This window comes from Montipora capricornis, chromosome 8 (assembly GCF_036669925.1).
Source record: "Montipora capricornis isolate CH-2021 chromosome 8, ASM3666992v2, whole genome shotgun sequence".
Lineage (NCBI taxonomy): Eukaryota > Metazoa > Cnidaria > Anthozoa > Scleractinia > Acroporidae > Montipora > Montipora capricornis.
The window spans coordinates 27483570-27502509 of NC_090890.1; the positions used below are offsets into that span (position 1 = coordinate 27483570).

Below are 18940 nucleotides of genomic sequence, written 5' to 3' on the forward strand. Positions count from 1 at the left end.
TTCGCATTTAAGTCTAAGCAGCCATTTCAAATAGCGCTGATAAACTGTTATTATAAGTCTAAGCACCCATTTTAAAACAGTTAGCTTTCAATAACTGTGTGATTCGCATGTTGACTCGCCATCTTGGCAGGCATGACTGCGGGTCATGCCTTGCATGTCTTGCATGCCTCACGTTGTTCGTAAATTGGTCCAAACTTGTACTCACAGATCCCAGAAAACGTGGTCAAAGCAAAACATGCACCTGTGATGCATTATTTTGTACTTTGGGTGCTTTCCTTTGGTACTCCTTTTATTATGATTATTTTATATCACAGGAAATACACATCAGGAATGGCTTGGTTGTCACTTGCAAGATGGCCTTTGAAAGTAAATTTCCAATACTTGGTATGATAAATAGTTCATAATTTTATTTCATATACTGTGGAGTGCCCACACCATATATGTTTGTCTTGCTTATGTCCATAGAAATAATATTAAGTGTTACTGTTTGTGTTTTAACGAGTATTTTTATTTTTTTTTTGCATTTTTGTTTGTTAGCTCGTCACCCTACTTTGCATCAAAGATGTCTTCTTTCTACTTTGAAGTTTTCTTCAACCCATGACTATGTCATTTGTGGGGCTGGATCGGCAGGTTGTGTTCTTGCAAACCGTCTGTCAGCAAATCCTGACAATAAAGTTATTTTACTGGAGGCTGGACCTAAAGACAGGACATGGAAGATTCATATGCCAGCTGCTCTTATTTATAACCTTTGTGACAATAAATACAACTGGTATTATGAAACAGAACCACAAGAGTATATGAATAATAGGTAATGGTTTTAAAGTAAATACATGTGTAGCTGCCAGTAGTTAAGCCTGTGGTGGGCCCATATCAAGCCTTTAATCATGCCGTATTTATGGTCAGGAAAGATCCTCGGTCAGGTTTAGGGTAAAGTCATTGATCTGTGATTTGAACATTTAGAGTGTAATGTATTTTGCAATGCAGTTTGTTCTCAGACGTTTGGGGAGAAGCAGTGATTGTCAGATGTTTTTAGTTTTTCTCAAAGAGTAACATTGAAACGAGGTGGCGTACTGTAACATTAAACAATCAGTAGGGAGTTTATCAAAGACGTCAGCTATGGCAACAATAGTTCCACAAAGTACATGTAAGAATATGATTGGTTAAAAAAGGAAAAATTCTCGTGCTGCATGTGCAGCACAAATTTCTGTGCATTTCTCTTTCATACTCCACAAAACAACAACTTGAAATTACCAAATTTTAGGTTTTGACGGCAGCTTGACCATATAACAGTGAACCATTCATTTTCTATTTTTACTTTAAAACCGTTCATACCCATCCAGTTACAGGATAGTTGGCCCATATTGTACCAGGTGAACAAGATGGAATAATCGCAAAATACCTGCGATTATAGTGCAAAGTTGTAGTTACATGTAACAGTGACGTTTTTGATGACATTGCCATTGTCATTGCTTAAACTCCCTTTTAGCTTATCAGGAACTCTTTTGACTTGTAGGCGTGTCTACCAACCGAGGGGAAGAGTGTGGGGTGGTTCGTCATTCTTTGAATGCAATGGTGTACATCAGGGGACATGCTTATGATTATGATCGCTGGGAACAGGAAGGAGCAAAAGGCTGGTCATATGCAGGACTGCTTGCCTTATTTCAGGAAATCACAGACCCATGAGTTAGGTGAGGTCGGATTTGCTTGTACAAAGAACAGGGTTCGTACGCGTCTTGAAAACCCTTGTAAACCCTTGAATTTTGAGAGTGCATTTTCAAGGCCTTGAAAATCCTTGAAAATCTCGGCTCTTCATTCCTGGCCCTTGAAAGTGCTTGAATTTTTTCTGACCCGCGTTTTTAATCTTTGAAAACTTCAGTGAAAATAATCAGCCACTCAAGTCATATCATACAAACGCCACAATGTGTGGGGTCGAGAATGGTTACCAGTGCCTTTGCATTATTTTCACGCGTGTACGTTATGGAAAATGAGGAAGAATTGTACTGTGAGACCATTTCTATGGGTAAATTCATCGACGTAAATAAAAAAGAGGTCCTTGAAATTTCAAAATTTGGCCCTTGAAAGTCCTTGAAAAGTCCTTGAGTTTTTGTTCTGAAAAAGTGTGCGAACCCTGAAAGAAATATATCAACAGCAAATTTTTTGCTTCCTTTTTTTCTTGACTGCATTGTTTGTACTTTGAGAAAAATGCATGATATGTTAGGAGTTAGAGCTAGGGCTAGGACCCATGTTAAAGAGTACATACATGTAGTTCCTGGTGTTGTGGTCTATCTTCTGACTTGTTTATCATGGTTGGGAAGGTAAAAAGGGCCCACTGACAGTTATTGGTGCAAGCTGTTGTAGCGCTCTGTCAACTTGACTGGCAAAGTTAAATAAATGAATAAATAAATAAATAAATAAATAAAAATTTGTGTCAGCTAGACAAGTAGAGTGTTTCATGATAGTGAAAAGCGAGATATTTTTGGACTTAAGAAAGTAACAGGTTGAGAAGGCTTTATCTGCAAGAAATTAAAATCCTGTGAAAGGCAAACTCTAGGCCAACTTTTGCACTAATTTGTTGCTTGAACTAATTGGTTATTGGTTGATTTACAGTGCAATAAAGAACAAATGCCAATAGTGTTTAGAGCTTTACATAGGTGTTATGGTGATAAAAAGACTCATTTAATGTAAGTGTAATTTTGTTTCTAAGGGGAGGGAGGGGAGGGGGGGGGGGTTAGTAGGTAGTGTACGTTTTGTAAGTATGTAAGGGTAATTTCCTTTTTGAAGGGGGAGATAGTAGTGAGTCAATTTTGTAAGTACTGTAATGATGAAATGTGCTGCTGATACTCTTATTTCTGGTAACGTTATAAATGACAATTTTGACTCTGAAGGTTACAGTTTCACAAAAACTCTAGTTTGAATCCAAGATCGTGTGCTCCAAAGACAGCTTTCCATCCATTCAGTCATGGCGGGTAAAATGAGAACCAGTGTAATTACTGGGTCAAGTTGTGCCTACAAGGGGGATTGGAGTAGTGCCCACCCTGCTGTAAGTTACAGTAGAGGCTAAAGAAAAAGGAGCCTTTGGGTTGCCTTCTACTTTTGTTGGCCTCTTGTCTTGTCTTGTCTTGGTTATTGTAAGTACTTTCAATTGCCAAATTGGTGTGTTCTTAGGTCCAGATGATTATAGAGGTGGTGATGGTCCCCTCCATGTATCAAGAGGTAAATCAAACAATCCTCTCTATCAAGCATTTATTGATGCTGGTGTCCAAGCTGGTTATCCATTTACAGAAGATATGAATGGTTATCAACAAGAAGGATTTGGTTGGATGGACATGACGATCCACAAAGGTGTCAGATGGAATACAGCTAATGCCTATCTCAGGCCTGCTCTAAAGCGACCAAATCTTCGTGCAGACACAAAAGCAATGATTACTAGAATAGTGTTTGAGAACAACAGAGCTGTGGGTGTGGAGTACCATTATCAAAACCAATTGAAGCGTGTGAGGGCCAGAAAGGGAGTTATTTTAACATCTGGAGCTATTAACACACCTCAACTACTTAACTTGTCTGGCGTTGGAAATGCAGATGATTTGAAGAAACTTGGTATTCCTGTAAAGGCTCATTTACCCGGTGTTGGACAGAATCTCCAGGATCATTTGGAGATGTACTTTCACCAGGTTTTTACATTCTTTGCTTGTCTTTTTTATTCCCTGAGTTAATAGCAATTTTAACAACAAAAACGATAGCATTTGTGATGTGAATTTCCTTCCACTGAGACAAACCCACAAACAAACTCTCAAAAAAGGCTAGTGTTGGGAACTATATTGTGGGAAGTGATTGCCAAATAATCTTGTAAACTGACAGTACTACATGTGTTATATACCGGTATTCCTCCATATTATTTTTATGAGGTTAGGTTAGAGTCCTATATTGTTCAGTGCTTATAGTTCCACAGTGTCATCAGCAATGTCTAAGTTTTGTCAGACTTCTTGATTTTTCCAATTTACCTTGAAGCTTAGTGACCTTTGATCAGGTTTCATTAATATTTATCAAATATTAATGAATTATTACAACTCACAGGTGCAGTATTTGGCTGTTAGATACATGTAACATGCTCCTCTTTGTGTTTCAGGAATGTACAAAACCATTAAGTTTGTATCGCTCTCTCAAGTGGTGGAACATGGTACCTATAGGTGTCAAGTGGTTTCTCACCAGGACAGGGCCTTGTGCTACTGCACATCTTGAAGCTGGTGGCTTCATTCGTAGCAGGGAGGGCTTAGCTCATCCCAATATCCAGTACCATTTTCTACCGTCAGCCTTCAAAGATCATGGGAGGGAGACAGTGGAAAGAGAGGCCTTTCAAGTAAGGTCATAGCACTTAATACACAGGCAATAGTTTAACAGAGATTTGTTATTTAAGAAGCATTAATACATCTCTAGCAACTCATGGTTGGCCTGGGAGAGAGCTGCACACTGTCTTGTATTCACTATTAGGGAGTTTAAGAAACGACGATGGCTACGGCAACGACAACGTCAGACAGCAGTAATATTATTGGTTAAAAGGACCAAATGATCGTGCTGCATGGGGTATGCATTTTTGAACATTTCTCTCCAATACTCGTCAAAACTACTACGTGTTCAAATTACCAAATTTGAGATTTTGATGACAACATGGACAAACTACAGCGAGTCCTTCAGTCTCACTCTTTACCTCAAATCCGTCCGTACCAATCCAGTTATAGGACACTTCGGCCATATTGTATATACTAATCAAGATGGAATAATCATGGAATACTTAAAAATAGCTCAAATGTATATTTTGAAGTGACGTTTTCGTCCCCGTAGCTGCCGTGGTTTCTCAAACTTCCTCTTGGAGTTTTGCGGCAAAATTGGATTCTGCAGTAGTACGCTATGGGCCCATCACAATCTTTATTTAAAGTTCAGTTTTGTGTTGAGGGGCATGGTGATTTCATTTTTCTAGGTGCATGTTGGTTCCATGCGGGCTACAAGTCGTGGATATGTAAAGCTGAAAACAGCTAATCCTTATGATCACCCGATCATTGATCCCAACTATTTGGCAACAGAGGAAGATAGAGTTGAGTTAAGGGAATCAATTCGACTTACAAGAGAAGTATTCAGCCAAAAGGCCTTTGATCCGTTTCGTGGAAGGGAACTGCAGCCAGGTGAGTTAGGGTCATTCTCACAGCTGTGCTTGTTAGTGTGGGGGTGTGATTTTGGGGGGGAGGGGGGGGGAGACACGATCACTGAGGTGAGGGCCATAGGCTCAGTGAGTTGGGGATGGGGAAATGTGGGGTGTAGTTAATACAATGTGCTTTTCTTTTTTTGAGAGATGGGAGATTAGGGGAGTTTGTAAGAGAAAATGCTCAAAGCAAACCAACTGGTTGGTTAAGGGTTTGTACTCTCCTTACTGGGAAATTTCTTTCCCACCTATTTGGGGCCAGAGTCCATAGCCTTCAAGAACCAGCTTCCTAAAAAAGGCAGATGCTGCCAAAGTTGTGTTGATTGGGGAATCAAATATTAATTATCTTAAGAACTGGAAATAAAAAGGTAATACTCCTAAATTGCTCATGCTGTCAGTGGGAGAACTAAACAAGGCATGGGCCTTTTTATACCTGTCACGCAGGCATAAACCCCTTCTATTATTGCAACATTTTCAACGCAGCATGTTGATGTTTACAGTATGTGCGCCAGACCCTGGCACGCAACAAGTTGAACTAGAGCGCATTCCCTAGTGCAACAATGTTGCGTGAACGTGGCCAAATAAATACAGTTCATCCTGCAACATCTATGTACAATGTTGCCCAAAATATTTGACTGTTTTCGAATTTGATTGCAACATGTTGTGCCCAACAATGTTGCAAGATGTTGCATTGAAATCTTGCAAGTGTTTGGCCAGGCCTTTATCATTGGCTACTGATTCTGCACTGCATGGAATTCTTGAAAAAATGTTTCCTTGACAGTCCTTGAAGAGGTTTTGAAGTTTTGGTTCAGAAAGGGTACAAACCATAAAGGTAGACTGCTTCTAAGCTCCATTATTATTTTTTCAAGTTGGTCTTGCTTGGCATTACTCTCATGCAGAGAGAAAAGAAAATCTCTGAGCAGGTTAATTTTCAGTCCTGAGAAAATAGGGTTCACTGGTGTCTGTAGAGTGTAAGTTGATTGACCGTGATATTGTGCACGAAGAGTGATATTTTAATAAATTATTGTATAAAACATTCTTTAGTTGAGCAGCATTTTATGATATTAGTGTTTACAACATTATTGGTTTCTGTGTACCAGAAAATTAATAATCTTGAACAGATAGAGAAGTGATCTATAATGAAAGCACCTCCACGGTAGTTGCTCTTTTGGCTTGCTTTGTTCAAGAATCAGTAGATTCGAGTGTTCTGAAATGGGGACTACCTCAAAACAATTCAAGCTACAGTAAGTTGTGGACGGAGCAGACATGTCTTAATTGCCTCAGGTCCCACCCACTCACCTCCAAAGTTAATTGTTTTACATGAATTTGGTCTATTTGTATTTCTCTTATTCTTTCATCACAAGGTGATGATATTCAAACTGATGAACAAATCGATGCTTGGGTCAGACAGAATGCAGATACTGCCTACCATCCATCTTGCACGTGTAAGATGGGTTCAGAAGACGACCCACTAGCAGTAGTCAATAATAAAGCACAAGTGATTGGGGTGGAAAACCTTATGATTGTTGATGCATCTATAATGCCAAGTATTGTAAGTGGAAATCTTAATGGTCCAACTGTTATGATGGCCGAGAAAGCAGCTGATATCATCTTGGGGAATCCCCCCTTGCCTAAATCAAATGCCCGAGTGTACAAGACACCAGAAAAAGGACAAAGGTAGCTTGTTTTGCTTCAGAGTGCATTGAAATGAAGGAACAAATGCATGGAAAAGAATCTTTAAGCTTTACAACTCTGGTAATAAAAAGCCTTGCAGAGTTGTATAGTAACCTTTTTTCCCTGAAGCAGGCCTAATAGCCTTTTACTGAGGAGTAAAATCGTCTGGCATGAGACACTAAAATCCAAAAAGTGTTACTCTTAGTAGGGTGAGGTTAACCCTTGTACTCCTCAAGTGCCCTAACCCTAATCCTAACCCTAACCCTAACTAGTAAAATCTCTTATTGTCTCACTCCCAGGAGTCAGTAGGTTAACCTCAAGTAAAAATAGAGCTGTAACCAGGATAAGACATGCTAAAATGTGAAAGCGTTCTCTGGTAAAAAAGAATAAAAAACAAAAGCTTTTGGCTATCAGTCTATATCCTTTAGCAAATGAAAAAGTTAGCACGCAAACGGAAATATATACGAAAAGGGGTGCGAATTTTTTTTTTAATTATGTAATAGAAAACAAAAAGAAGTGTGAAAAAGCTATAAAGAGACAAAAACTGTAAATGACGTCTAATTACAATAAAATAGAGTATTGCGTAGGCAACGGTTTAGAGTTATCCTCGTTGACGGTTTTAGCTGTGTGCCAAAGGCAATTACCTCGTTTGAAAAACACTAGAATCTTGGCACACAGCTAAAACCGTCGACGCAGATAATAACTCAAAACTGTTGCCTAGGCAATACTCTATTAATAATATTTTTATTATTGTTATTATTATACCTCATTTACATTTTTTATCTCCTAGCTTTTTCACAGTTCATTTTGTTTTCTATTCTTATAAAAAAATTGCCACAAACAAAATTTGTATGAACCGTGTGAATGTGTGGAGAAAAAAATTGAAAATTCACCTTTGGGTGCTGATGTTCTCCAGATAACCTTAAATTTGATCATTTCATGTCGTCGTCAGGACGAGAACGGCAAAAAAAGTTATCAAGATGTGAGATGCATGTGCGGGGCATATGCAGAGGTATTGTTTTGTGGCGTTCACTTACGGCCCTAATTGTCCTAAATATTGTCAGGCATTACACAGAGTAGGTAACTGTTTAAGTGTACCCAAACTCAGAGTACTAACTCTGCCAAACTTAAATATTTTTCGTTCCTAACATAATGTTACCATAATTTGTTACCCAAGAATTTAACTTTTTCTGTGCCGTGCAAGCCACTCGGCATAACTAGCAGTAATTCAGATCTACGACCGTGATACAAGAGGCATGGGATTATTCTCAATTTTACGTCACAAACTGCTTTGCATTCTTGTTTTCAAAGAAATTTTGCATTGCAAAGAAGTTTGCAATGCCTCTCACATCACATTCTTGAGCCCAAATTTACTGCTTAGTTTTGAAAACTTTGCACATCTTGCCCAGTATGTAAAAAGCGAAATTTTGACTGGGAGATTAATATTGCCGTTTTGGTGCACTTTAATTAACCTGGTATATAATGAGGTGTATAATTTAAATTGTGATAGAGCAAGATTTAGGGTATCAAAGATTACTGGTACGGCTTAATGAGCCACACAGTGAACATTTTCTCGGACCACCTTTATTTTACAAACAGATACACTGAACATAATATTTTACATACATAAGGATTCAAGGAAGAGATCAAGTAGTGTCTATCAGATAAATGCTTCAAATTTGGGAAAAAAGCCTGTATTATCCCATACGCTTGTAACTCTTGGGGTAAATAAAATCATTCTTCCTTTGAATCTCTCCTGCACATTTTATTTAAACGTCAATGACAATAAATTTCTCTTACAAATAATTATGCTTCATTAGCATAATCAATTAGGCAATAAATCAATTATTCAAATTCCATTCCCTTTAACTTTTAGCAAATTAAATATTATTGTAAGGGCTCAACAGTGCTTTAATGGCTCCAGTTAATTTCTCAGTTTTCTCAGATATCTTACTAATTATTATACAAGAACACTACTACAGTAGATTTAAGGTGATTCCCTTGTTTTGCACCATGCATCTCATAAATTATGCACATAACATTGCGACTTCGGAGATACCAGCGTTTCATGCTGGCCATCTGAAGAAAGGCAACAAAGAGCTTTTAAGAGCAATCATGATAACTCTTCTCGAGTAAAAAGGTGTTGTTTTGGAACTCGCCCCAGTCCTTTCACAGAAAATGATCATTTTGAAGACGAAAAAGGCCACTTTGCCATCCATTTATCATCGTGTTGCGAAAAAACAAGCACGATGACCCCCATGTTTAAGAAGAAAAAAAGTTGGATTTTAGAATATGTAGTATTAAACTATTTACATATGATATAAATGACGTGAAACTGCATTTGGAGTCTGACACTGAGTGCAAGGTGATGACTGCAGCGGTCCAATTTGCTTACATTTTGCAAGATTGAACAATTTAAAATCACTTTACTTAAGGATTATAGCCTGGACAAACAAGTAGGTTCAAGTTCTCAGTAATATTCAGTAGCTCTTGCTACAAATCACACAACAATTTTTCGGGTTGATCTAGTTTTGAACTTCTCTTGCGAAATTCTGTAAAAAATACTTACAACCAAGGGCATACAGCGCGAAAACAAGCATGGTGACCCCATCTTTTTGTTGCCCTGAGTATGAATATCAATTGTGCCAAGTTTGAAAAAATCTGGATAGTACGTCATTTTCAAGGGAATTACGTTAATTTAATTTAAGAAAATTTCTTTACAGTGCAAATGCCTTTTTGTAAGGAGTCAATTCAAGGAAATAAAATGCATTGTCGACAGCAACTTCCAATAGATTATCCCACATAATTGAAATCAAACAAAAAATCCTGTTGCATGAATTCTTGTATGATGTCTTATCAAAACTAATGTACATTAAATGATAAATAAATACTTGAATAAGTAACATCACTGATGGACAAAACAATAAAATTAATATTATTTTATCAACTCACTACTACTTCTTCCCTTAAGTTATTTTTTACATGTAAGTACTTGCTTGCAAAATAAATAATATATTACAGGATATTAAGGGTTTTAACTGCTGAAACCACACACACATGGTCTAACGTTGGAATAAAAAAATGTTTCTATGTACAAAATTCACTGAAAATGTGTTACTTTCATTTTTTACATTGCACATCACACAATCATTATATGTAATCTATACCAATAATCTTCAGTTGAAAACTTATTTCCTACAATTGTTTTCCTTCAAACTGGAATCTTCGAAATAGAGTAAAATTAATACATACATAATGTGATCACGCAAGTGACTTTTTAAAATTAGCACTTATTATAATTTTCTTATTTGTTTCTTTATTTTCTAAAACAAATGTATAGTATTTATTTGTTTTAATCAATCTATGACTAGTTCCATTACTTTGTACTGTAAGATGGTGGAGGCAAAGTACAGAAATGTAAAGCCTACATGATTAAAAGGTTTTGTAGGGCGAGGCTGTTTTCTGACATTTTGATTGATTAGCTGCTACCGGCACAGACAGGACAATCTGAGTAATCATTGTCACCAGCCTTGTTATGTCCATTGTCCCCACTGGAATCCCACTCTTGCATTCCCTGCATCTCTGGTGACAGATCACAATTATAATAATTATTATTATTATTTTATTAGTATCACCCAACCAGTGGACTAATGCAAATCCTGCATTTTAATTGGCTAAGCTACATGTACTAGAGGACTATTAGTAATAGTCCTTGAGTAGCGAAAAGCCCAACGCTTTCTTTTGCTTTATTCCCACATAAATATCAATTTTCTTCAATTTGCATTTGCTAACTTTATTATTGCCTTTTCTGTCCGACTAGCTGGGTAATACTAAAACAATTAGACCCGTAGCCCGCAATGTAATTGTCAATTATGACTATAACAACATGAAAGATTCTGTTTGACTGTGTGTTTCGAAAAATCAGTTGAAACTTTGCACAAGAAGGTCAAATGCTTGACTGGTTCTTCTTGAGTGTTGGTCATAGAATTAATTAATTTAATGAAAAATGAAATGGATTTAAAATTATTATTAGCTCTAAAGGACTACATGTACTATGCCATAGAGAATTTTAAACTGACACTCTTATATTTATTAAGTGTAATATCAAATGCAAGGGAGTAAAACCTTTCCCTAGGTTACAACTAAATCTTCATACTTTACCGATAACTCTTGTTGATTCTGATTATCAGTTGCTTCAATCTTCTTCTTTCCTTTTTATATTCGTTTGTGTTCATCCATATTTATGAGTAGATTTCAAACAAGAAATTAACCAAAATTGTAAGACCTTGAGTACATTTTGGAATTAAATGGCATTGCGTGCGTTTTGAATGTTCCAAAACGAAAAAAAATCTACGAGCCTTCAAAGGGTGACTCCAGTAATGAGAGCGCTCGCCTGCCACCAATGTGGCCTGGGTTTGATTCCCAGATCCGGCGTCATGGCATCCGGCGTGTGGGTTGAGTTTGTTGGTTCTCTACTCTGCACTGCACCGAGAGGTTTTTCTCCGGGTACTGCGGTTTCCCCTCTCCTCAAAAACCTACATTTGACTTGATTTGCGTTAATTGTTAATTTCAGTTAACAGTGTCCCCAATTAGTGCTCCAGCGCCAGAACAACTAGACACTTATTAAAATAAAGTTCCTTTCCTTAATTTCCTTTCCTTTATTATACATTTATCATTATTACCGGTAGTTTAAATTGTGAGAGAAGATGAGCAAGATCTTTCTTTCAATTCTGTCACTCTTAGGGGGTATTTACACGAGGTTGGCACATACTCAGACCAGCATGAACTTGTACCGGTATGAAATTTTTGAAGCTCTTTACATGAAACCAGGACGAGATGCTTGGTACCTCAATTCAGGATGCAACAATTTGTTATTTCTAATAAATATATGGCTGACCAAAAGCTTAAAATTTCTGGACCCGGTCTGAGATTTGTTGTGATTTACGTGAGACCAGTACAAACTCAGACTGGTATGAGAATTCCGTGTCTCGCTCCAGCAACTGAGACAAAGTCAGACCGGTCTGAGTTCATTTTCAGGCTGTGTCCCAGTCTCATTTTCGGAGGAGTCAGAATGGCTTAGTGGTTATCAACCGTGCCTTCCACCTCTGCGACCCGGGTTCAACTCTTCAATGGCCCCAAGATCGTATGTGGGCTGAGTTTCAGTCGATCTCCACCTGACTCCGAGGGTTTTTCTCCGGGTACTCAGCAAAATCGACTCCCAGCCTATTCCATCTGTGCTTGGAGGTCACACATGGGTCATGTTCAGGGGCTGACCACCTAGCCACACCTTATTAATAATTATTCAGTCTCTGACTGCAAGTAAGGGCATTTAGCAGGTCATGCATTATAAATACCCCCTTAAACTAATGGCGAATATGTGGTTACCACAGCAACTCAGTTGCAATTCTTAAGAGTAAAAATTATTAATTATTTTATTGTACTATTGTCTGAACAGAATCCATTTATTTTGTTGAGTGTGTTATTTTGTACTTATGAGTGTTGATACTTGCCATTATTATACATGTAACAGTTGAACATTTCGCTTGGTGTGTCATTTGCATTTGGTGTGACGATGACCACTTGTCCATTATTGTCAAAACCAAAACCATGCTTGTCATCCCAAATAAAAGAGTTGCTCAAACCTGATGTTAAATAAAATAAAATATTATTATATTTGACCTTTCTGTCCTCATTATTGCAAACACCTTATGTATGTGCTTACTCCAAGATTGTCCAAATGTGTCAGGTACAAAATGTACGTACCAGTGCAATAAATATTGTGAGCTGCTAAAAGAGAAAATTACTATGAGGGTCTAATACCATCTACTCTGTTACAGTCTTCACTTGCTTAAAACCATTTTGCCAATACCCTGCATGATCTTGTTAAAAATCCATTTCTGGAGTTAGCCATTGACATGATGGGTCAGTACTTGAATGAGGCGACTTTTAGTTAATTTGGGATCCTCTATTATTACTCACCAGTTTAAACAGGCTATGTAGCACTTACCTCTTATTTATTCAACTGACATACAAGTACCAGAAAATGATAATATTAGTCATTTAAGTTTCATTGTGTTTTCTCAGATAAATCCATTTCAACTCTGAGTCTCAAGCAAATCACAGTTATACCGAGTCACTGTTCAGCGGGTTACCTTTCAAACTCAAGGTCACGCAATTATTAATTTTGATAAGCCTTTACTTGAGTTCTGAACACTGTCCCCAATTACATGTAGTGCCTCAGATCTCATTACACTTGGCATTCATTCATTCATTCATGTGCATTATAAGGAGTTAAAAAACTGCTTTGGTTCTGTTCTTTCCATGTATAATGCTGCGGGCATTGTTGTTGAGGGTTTAGGGTTTTGGATGGGGTTGGAAGTTCATTGGTAACTTAACCGAGATTTGGAGTTGACGCACTTGTGTAGTCACTAAATAATGAATGACTATTTAAGCAATAGACCACAAGTTTCTATGGTTTATAGGCTGATAAACCATGCAGGATGTTGGTTTCCATGAGTTTACTGGCACAATAAAACATAGCTGATTGACCAATCAGAGTGTGTGCATTGATTTGGTTATTATATAAAATACAATGTATAATAATATTTCTGGAACAACCACGAGCACAGCCAAGAAGTCGAACCAAGGGCTGTGTGGAACCAACTTAAGCTACTGGTCAGATCGGGGTCTCTAACCACTTGGCGTTGCTGCCTCCATGACACCTTATGGGAATTTTTTTTTTCATTGAATAGAGAGAGCTGCACACTTAAAATGACTGTGCTGTTCTCTTATAAAAAGAGTAAGAAAAACATGCTTTTCATGAGCAAAGTTCCTATTAAATATTTGATATCTACCGGTACGTATGTCAGTTTAAGAGCCTTATTTTTTTTCAAAGAAAGTTTCGCAAAATCACAACATTAAAGAATGATATGTAAGTGAACTGAGTGAGGAAATTTGTGTAGGTAATTGCATAATTTTGAGTAAAATCTGGAACAAAAAATTATAAGCACAAGTAAAATTTTTGAAAGAGACACAAAATTGTGAGTGCAATTTATAGTCTTTGAAACAATTCACAAGTGCTCATTCTTATTCCAACTTGCACCAGAAAAATAATGTGATTACTTATTAATATTATAGACATGAATACAAAAAAAATTTGAGTTGGTTCACTTAAGCAGAAGCAACGCTACCAGTGTATCATGCAATTATAGGAAAATTGTGCCATTAATTGCACCATGCAGGGCTTGCATTGTGGCTATGAATGCAATGCAAAAATTTCACCTTTTTTGCACTAATTTCACTTTGTTGCACTTTGTTTGGGATTATTTGACGTGCTCTCAGCCAATCAATGTACTGAAAATTTTTTACGTCTATTATTAGGTCTGAAATTGTATGTGTGATTTCAAAATCAAACAAGCACTCAGTGCTAGGCTTGATTACCAGCCACTGTTTCGGGGAAATCAGCCACCGGATACCCGAACTCGAGTGAATGGTGGAAACCGAGTCTAGCTCAGCCCAAGTTCGATTTCAAATCACAAATACGATTTCAGACCAAAATAATTATTGCATGACACAAAGCAAAGTTTTGGGAAAAAAGTTGCAGAATTCTTTCTCTTTCATTTTCCTGCAATTTGATAGGTTACTTTAATTAAACAAGCCTTGAAATATGATTGGTTGTTTTGTTTTGATGTTCCTTTCTCATTGGCTGGGAAAAAGGTGCGAATTAGATGAAAAAATATTGCGATTCACAAATAAATCGTGAGAGCCAATTGCAATTGGATCGCAAGGATCACCAGCGATTTCTAAATCGATGTAATAATAAATAAGCTTATATAGTTAAGACTAACAAACACTGTATAAAATACATAAATATTTAAAAATCATCATTAGTATTGTATTAAACACCTACAGCTTGACAGTTTCAATTCAACGATATTATTTTCATGATTAAGCCAGGCAATTAGAAGTTCTGTTTACCTGCAAATCCATTCTGCGTGCGACCTGCATTTAGTGCCACTTTGGCTGTGCGAAAGTATCTCCTACTTGCTGATAATGTCAACGCTGAGATAAGTTGATGTCCCCTTGGCAACAATGACATCTTTATACGACTATCTACAAATTTAAGCAGTTTTCGATCAAAAGAGCTCGTATTCATTCAGTTTGTGCCCAGCTATTTTCTCAGAGGCCTCGCCAAGGCTTCTATTAATATTTAATTGAGGAACACAGATCGGCTTCATGACGAGCACTTCTTAGCTTTACATGAATTTTCTAGATGCATTGTATGGCTGCATGTTTAAAACGTAGCAACTTCACTGCACAAGCTGAGACGGCCGGAAAATTTCAAAACTACTCTGCTGGCTTAGATCTTTTTTGGATTCATGGTGGGGCCTTAAATAATTTTATTTGTGAAAAAAGCTCCTGTAAACGCAGCCCAAACATCTGCTATCTTTTGATGACATTATGGCTTTCATTGACAGGAAGGAGCGCTAAATATTAGATTAAAAGTTTAATTGCGAAAAATTGTCGCCGTGCGACGGCCAGGAAATTTTAATCTTCCTTGAATATTCCGGAGATTTAATAGTGGTTTCGAAGAAAGTCGAGAGAAATTCATAGAACCAAGGCACAGATAGCGTTATAATGTATTATGAATTATTTCGAACTTCAAATAACATGCAAGCAATTAAAAAGAGGAAGCAAGCTGAATAGCCAAAAAAATACTCAAAAACTGTCACTAGTTGTCCATATAAAAACTAAATTTCAGGCAAGTTCGTAGTAATGGAACGTAACACCTTACCTTTCACGGGAAAATATATGTCGTCGCGTGTTTTGTTTGCATCACACAATTACCATAGTAGGTGAGGCAAACTTGGGGTAGGGTGAAGGGGTGAGTGAGGGGGAGGGGGCGGGGGGTGAAAGATGTACAGATATTAATAGGCCATTTCCGAGTTCGTGTCTGCCTCCTCTTCAAAGAGAGTCTAAGTGCGAAGTTTTTCTTATGAAAATTAGTTTTCATTCATATGTAAAGTAGAAGACATCTTTTCTGGAGTTTCGAAGCAAGCAACCGTGGACAATTTTCCTGTCGGTGTACGTTGGATCAGTGGCTTGATTTCAAGTTGAGAAACTAAATATTTTAAGCAAGAGCCGATACAACGTAGATTTGATTTTTTGTGATGTACTATATTTCGGCTGGCCAAACCAGCCTTCTTCAGGTACAATGAGAGTTTACATTGAATTGCTTCTATGTACATATATATATGATGAGGCCCAGAAGGCCGAAACAGTACTGTCTGCAGTTAGATATAGCTCTTTGGCATTACAAAGCTTTTGCTTTCATGTTCAAATTGAGCACTCTACTAGGATGAGTCATTGCCGCTAGCAATTGCGCATGCTCACTAGCTCGCTAGCTCGCTCTCTCTCTCTCTCTCTCTATATATATATAGTAAATGGATGTTGACGTAATACTGGAAAAATTGTGATAAAACATGGCAGTTACAAAGATTTCTTTTTTCCAGTATTACGTCAACATCCATTTACTATATATATATATATATGTACATAGAAGCAATTTAATGTAAACTCTCATTGTACCTGAAGAAGGCTGGTTTGGCCAGCCGAAATATAGTACATCACAAAAAATCAAATCTACGTTGTATCGGCTCTTGCTTAAAATATTTAGTTTCACATCTTTTCTACCCACTGAACTGACTGGTAAATGGTTCGATTGAATAACGATCTTCTTTTATAAAACCGATAAATACACGGTAGGCCCATTCTCGCAGAACCCGCGTACTGTTCAAATAGAACAGGGGATGAATTGTTCTATGCCATCACAAAGACTAGAAAATTTCCCTGCTAGCGGAGGTCTCTTTTCGGTTGTGTCTGTCGGGCTTACGAGCCTGACGGGAAAAGAGACCTTAGTCTGCGTAGCAAGTGTTTTGTGGCGCACAGAGGAGAAATATTGAGAAGCGAGCCTCTTCGATGTTTTGACCGAGCAAAAAATGAGCGAGAGCAAAGATGAAGATTTGCTCGGTCAAAAGTTCTCTGAAACCCAACGGAAACGCTTGCTACACAGGCTAAAGAGACCTCAAAACTCACTGTGAGCTGATCGTCCGGTTTTGCACCAAGACATGGCAACTGCGCTTCGAGAAAAACGGCATCAGATAATAGACAAAACAATAAAAAATTCAAAGTGGAAAGCAAATCTCTTTTCAGAAGTTGGTAAGAATTAATAATAATAATAATAATAATAATAATAATAATAATAATAATAATAATAATAATAATAATAATAATAATAATAATAATAATAATAATAATAATAATAATAATAATAATAATAATAATAATAATAATAATGCAGTATTTATATAGCGCCATTTCCAGCGATGTCCAATGGCGCTTTAAGGCCGGGGCACACTAGGCGACAAGTCGCAGCGACAGGGCTCTGCGAGAAGTTGCTCCGTGTGTAGTTCTTGCAAAACAAGTCGCTGCGACACGAAGCCTGTTCGGTGGAAAAGCAGTGATAATAATGCAGTATTTATATAGCGCCATTTCCAGCGATGTCCAATGGCGCTTTAAGGCCGGGGCACACTAGGCGACAAGTTGCAGCGACAGGGCTCTGCGAGAAGTTGCTCCGTGTGTAGTTCTTGCAAAACAAGTCGCTGCGACACGAAGCCTGTTCGGTGGAAAAGCAGTGATCTTGTATGAAGGGGAATGTGAACTTGTGTTCTAATTCAATATGGCTGACCATAAGACGCTCTCTCATTGTTTCATTTATACATTGTCGCAGCGACTTGTTGCCGGAAGTGTACTCACGGTGCGACTTCGCTGCTTTCGCTAATTTCGTCGCTGCAACTAGTCGCACGAATTCAAACTGGTTTGAATTCGTGCGACAGATCGCAGCGACAAAATTCTGCCGCAGCGACGATGATTTTCATAAAAATTAACCGTGTCACACGAGGCGAATTGTTGCGGCGAAATGTCCCCGCAAAGTGTCGCAGCGACTTATCGCCTAATGTATCCCGGCCTTTACAGTACATGTTTAAAAAAAAAAAAAGACGACTGAAGTGTAAAATGACTAATTTCTTAAAAATCCTCTCTTAATTTATGCACCTATCAATGTTAAGCTGCTGAGGGGGGGGGGGGGGGGGGGGGGGGTAAAAAAAAACAGCAGAAATAGGGACAGAAATTATACATTTTATTTTTTAAAAGATAACAAAGCAATGACTTTAAAATTTTGAGTACTGTCTCAACTGATACTACTAAACAAGGCAGTACAACAGGGAAATTCTGGTATCTTTTCATGAACTGTTATGCTACTTTTGTTTACCTTAATTGCCATCTTTTTATAGCTCATGGCCATTATCTATATTTAATCACTAAGACAGCAAATATTACAGCTAAAAACTCGGTTTCTAAAACGTTTCCGCTTCTAAACTTGAAACTATGCCCTAAAGGACTGACTAAAAATAGAACCACATACTTTGTGCAGGAAAAAAGAAAATGACATGTTAATTACTTAAATTGTAAACAGGAACAACGGAAATAAAATATTAAACTTCATATAAAAGAGAGCAATATTCAAAAAAGCCCCATAAGAGGACTTACAGTATGATATGACAAATAGTGAGCCGATAAAAATGAAATTCAGTATTTCGGTCTCGTTTTTAGTATTATACAAGCTTGCTTGGAAACAAAATTCACTGCACACAAGCTGAATATAGATGAATGCCTCATAAAAGGCTTTAGAGTTTCAGTCCATGGCGTTCATCGGTAATCGCAGAGAATCAGTTTGCCTCTAATGACTTCTGGGTAAATTCCAAAATGGCGGTACTATTTTTCGGTCTTTCTGGGTCATTCAAGATGGCGAGCAGCCAAGATGGCGTCAGTGGACCCCACTCTTCTAACGGTTAAAGTCAGAAGTCCCGACCCCCGGAACTCAACGAATGATCGAAAGTCCCTACCCCTCCCAGCGGCTTAACATTGATAGGTGCATTACACGAAAGAATTAAAAATGAAATAACTAATGTAATAAAAACGCTTTTTTGAAAAGATAAGTCTTGAGTTTTTTTC

The 18940-nt window shown here is 37.6% G+C and overlaps 1 pseudogene; it reads left to right on the forward strand.

The window, feature by feature from the left end:
• Positions 1-7276, forward strand: part of LOC138013898 (choline dehydrogenase, mitochondrial-like) — an 11030-nt pseudogene extending 3754 nt beyond the window's left edge.
• The last annotated feature ends 11664 nt before the right edge of the window (positions 7277-18940 follow it).